We start from the raw sequence: 5000 nt of genomic DNA, 5'->3' as shown, positions 1-5000 counted from the left end.
ACTCAATGTTACATTAAGTTGGGTCATCATGTTTACAAATAAAATTATCGAAATTGTGCGTTCTGATTTGGCATAGTTTGCGAGGTAACTAACAGTATGCATGGGAGGTTAAGTTATACCCTTCTCACGTGTTTACACTAATCGAGAAAGTAGGTCGGCGTGAATATTTTCACAGCCTGGTATGTGAGAGATACTGAAAGTGTAATTTTGCAAAAATAGACTCCACCTTAGTACTCTACTATTATTCATTTTGTTATTTCTTATGTACGTGAGTGGTTTATGGTCCGTTTCGACCACAAACTCTTTTAGCAGTAGATATCTGCTGAATGTCTTTAAAGCAAAGACGATGGCCAGTCCTTCACGCTCTATTACAGAGTATCGTGATTCTCTGTCCAATAATTTTCTGCTTGCATATAAGCAAGGCATTAGAGTTCCCTCATGTTCCTGTAATAGTACACCTGCGATGCCCTTATCAGACGCGTCAGTTCTTACAACAAATTCTTTTGATATGTCGGGTAATTTAAGAATTGGTTCTGAACAGAGTAATGCCTTTAATTGGTTAAAGCTATTCTGACACACTTCTGTCCAAACAATTTTGTTCGGTGACCCATTCTTTGTCAGATTTGTTAGCGGTGTCGCGATGTGCGCGAAGTTGTAAATGTATTTCCTGTAAAAATTTAGGAGCCCAAGTACTTTGCGTACTTCTTTTTTTGTCTTAGGTGGTTGCAATTGTGCGATTTTTGTTTGTTTTTCTGTCTCGGGTGTCTGTGTCCCATGACCAACGGTATGATTAATCCTGCATTTGAAGCTTCGATATTAGTAAACATAGGTTGCGACACTGTGTCTCTATCAAAATATTTTTTTAGCATATTTGCATGGAATGTCTTTGTTGTGTTGTTAATTTTAATCTCGTAATTAACATTAGATTTTACTGCTGTTATTTTGAATGGTCCTTTCCATGTAGCTAAAAGTTTACTCGAGTCATCGGGTAAGAGTATTAGTACTTTGTCACCAATCTCAAATTTTCTTGACTTACTTTTTCGATCGGAGTATTCCTTGTATTTTTCTGCTTTTTTTAGTGACGGATTTCTATGCTAGCTTACATGTGTCCTCTATTCTGTCTTTCAGGTTTCTTACATATTCGTAAGCAAACATAATTTCGTTATTGTCCTCCTCATTCCCTTTACAAATGTCGGCTACTATATTGATCGGGCCGCGAGGTGATCGTCCATACATCAACTCAAATGGGGAGTAGCCTGTAGATTCTTGGGGTATTTCTCTATATGCAAATAGGATTGCTGGTAAGTATCTGTCCCAATCATCTGGTTTTTCTGCTGACACTTTTCTTAACATATTCTTTAGAGTGCCATTAAATCTTTCACAAAGACCATTTGCTTGGGGGTGGTAGGGAGTTGTGAATGAGTGTTGGATTCCCATGAGTTTCATGGTTTCATGCATCATATGTGATGTAAATTGGGGTCCATTGTCCGACAGTATCTCATTTGGTATGCCTATTCTAGTAAAAATTGTCATCAATGCTTCAGCTATGTGATCCGATGTAGTTGATTTCAATGCTATCGCTTCTGGCCACCTGGTTGCGTAATCGACTAGTGTTAGTATGTGTGTATGGTTTCTATCTGATTTTGTTAAAGGGCCTATAATGTCAATTGCAACTTTTTGAAAAACTTTTTCAATAACTGGGGTTGTCTCTAATGGCAATCTCGGTATTCTGCCTTTTGCGACTCTTCTTTGGCATGTGTCACACGATTTCACATATTCTCGGACGTCTTTAGTAATTCCAGGCCATGTGAAATTCTCGGATATTCTCTTCAATGTGGAAGAGCTCCCAAGATGTCCAGAAGTTATTGAATCGTGGCTATTCCAAGGATTTTGTTTCTGTAAATACTCGGCGTGACCAGTTGTTTAGCTATTTTGTTTCTTTTCCTATGTAACCTGAACAGAATATCTTTTTCAATGATGTATTCAACTTTTGATTTCGTCCCTTTGTTTGCGATATTGAAATATGATGTTAAAGTCGGGTCCTTTTTCTGTTCTTCAATGAACGTGTTCCTGTCAAATTGTTGTGGTTCTAGAGAAATAGTCATTGGCTTCTCTGTTGTCTTAGTCATCTTTCTTGTTTCTGCTAGACAAGCTGTTTCTTGGGTTAATGGCCATTCTTTTACATCTGTTGGGTTGTCTTTAAGACCTTTTATATTGCCAACAATAACATCAGCGACGGGGTTGGGAAGTATACAGCATTCCACTATTCCTGTATAGTATGGGGTTTCTATGTACACGTTAGCTGTTTCAAAGGTTTCGACTGTGCACTGAATGTGATGCATTGTACCGTTTTTCCAGTTTTGTCTTCGTCATTGATCAAAGATGCTTTTATTCCTACTGTACTGCATCCTGTGTCTCTCAATATTTTGCAATCAGTTCCATTAGCTTTGCCTTCACAAAAAAATAGCGATCCTGATTTGTGAGTTTGTGTTAAAAGTGACATACCTTTCACGCAATACACATTTATATTTTCTCCTGACATTACTCGTGTCTGATTGTTTACACTTGTTTGGAGTGATGCATTTGCAGTTTCTTTTGGATATCCCACGATTTTGTAACATTTGTCTGCTGTGTGGCCTTTCATTCCACAATATTGACATTTAATTATAGGTTTGTTGGTTTTCTTATACTCAGTATTATTGTCAGTGCTATTTCTTGTTTTGTTTTGATAGGATCGGCTATGGTCTCTATTGAACTGTTTGTTCCATGGTTTGTTACTATGATCATCTTGTTTCACTTGCGTGTTCCGAGTGATTGATCGGCTCGTTCTATTTGAGTACTGAACTTTAGGTGTACCTGGACTCTGAGCAGCAGCAGCGTAGTATGGTTCCTTCAATGTTCTGCTAAGGGGTGTCAATGGATGTGCGCTGTTAAAGTTTTCTGCGTAGATTTTTAATTTGTCCAAGTTTTCTGGCTTTCTCTCTTTAAAGAATGCGACTAAATCTGGGTTGCAAGCTTGATAGATTCGATTCTTCAGCGTGAGATAGTAAAGGCCTGCAAAGTCGTCTTGTTTTACGTTTGCCAACTCAAGCCACCGATTTAGAAATTGAGTAATTCGGTTCACGAATGTATTAAAGTCTTCTCCACTTTCCGGTTTTGCAGTGTGAAACCTTTCCTGGTAACCATCTTCCGTTAATCTAAATCTTTTTAGTAAGCGTCTTTAATTTTTCCATAGTCATCTGCATCTTCAGTTGTTAAGGTATAGAAAACTTTTAGCGGTTTCCAGATAAGCAGTTAATCAAGGCTGTGGCCCATTTGCTTTCTGGCCAACGATAACCTTTAGCCTGAACTTCGAATCGGTGTAAGAAGGATTCTAGACAGTCTGAGCGTTCATCGTATGTTGGCATGCGTGGAAGTTTCACGAAAAATTCATCACTATTATTATGTTTTCTTTCATGACCGGTTTTTGTTTTTTCAATTTCCAGCATCATTTGGGTCCTTTTGGTTTCTTCTTCTGCTAAAGCTATTTGTCTTTTTAGTTCCCTTTCTTGGACTCTTTCTTCTCGTTCTTCTCTAAGTATTCTTTCTTCGTGTTCTTTTTCTTCTCTACGAATTCTTTCTTCATTTTCTTCTCTACGAATTCTTTCTTCGTGTTCTTTTTCTTCTCTACGAATTCTTTCTTCGTGTTCTTTTTCTTCTCTACGAATTCTTTCTTCATTTTCTTCTCTACGAATTCTTTCTTCTTTTTCTTCTTTTATTTTCTCTTCGCACCATGAAAATATTCTTTCCTGGGGTATTTCTAAGTCCTTTGCGAGACTTAAGTATCTTTTATATGCTTCCATTTTTGCAATAAATTAGTTACGATGTTTTTTATTATATAAATATATTATTTATATATATATATATATTGACAGGATACTGTTACTGACTGTTTTATTTATTTACACTTACTGGAATGAACTGTTCTATTTTTAGAAATCTCTCTCTCTTATTTCAACTTATTATGTATGTTGATTTGATGCCTTTTATCGTTATATCTTATAAAGCAATGTGTCAATACAATGCGGAGTTATGACTTGAGTCCATAACAATGTGTCAAGTCGCGTGTAGTCTAAACTATGTTACTACGAAAAATGTATCACCAATGTGTGTGACTCGTCGTTAGTTTGTGTACAATTATTCGCAATGACGCTAATATACTAGAGTGTGATAACAATAATAGGATGCCAAAATAATCCCAAGTTATCTATCACTAAATATAACACGACGGCTAGTAGACTCCTTTTATTATTATTTAGTTTTTAAAGACTCACTTTTCAGAACATAATATATAAGTGGTTTTCGGTAACAGTAGTATGCCAAAAATGTATTTAAAACAAATCACTATGCAAAACAAATCACGATGTCTATAGTTACTATGTGATGCCCAACTCATGTAAAAGAGAATAATGAAGGATATATTTACCAACTCAGTTCGTGGCTGGGACCTCTCTCTTGTTCAATGGTTGTTCAACAATTGTAATTAGGCATTGAAGAGTGTTTAACAGTGATGTCTGAAATAAAAAAACAATAAAATATCGTAAGATTTACAATAGTTACAAAATGTGTTCACAACACTGAGTGATTGGATGATAGGTGAATGAATCGTTATGGAATGTAAACATATTGAAAACAATTCATGAATGAGGCAAACAACAAAATGAAATGAGTGATATAATAACAAAGTGGACAAGGAATGAATGAATGAATGAAAAACTGAGTGAATAAATGAATGAATGAATGGATAATGTATGAATGAAAGAATGAAGGGAGGAATAAATGTATGAATGATTGGATAAATGAGTGAATAAACGAATGAATGAATGAATGAATGAATAAATAAATGAATGAACAATGAATGAATGAATGATTTATAAATGAATAAATGGATGAAGGAATGAATCAATAAAATGCTATTCAATTTGAATGAAAGAATGAATGGATAAATTGCTATTCCATTT

This window comes from Berghia stephanieae, chromosome 6 (genome assembly GCF_034508935.2).
Source record: "Berghia stephanieae isolate SIO BIC M18660-M18661 chromosome 6, UCSD_Bste_1.3, whole genome shotgun sequence".
Classification (NCBI taxonomy): Eukaryota; Metazoa; Mollusca; class Gastropoda; order Nudibranchia; family Aeolidiidae; genus Berghia; species Berghia stephanieae.
Note: the sequence above shows the minus strand (reverse complement) of the source record.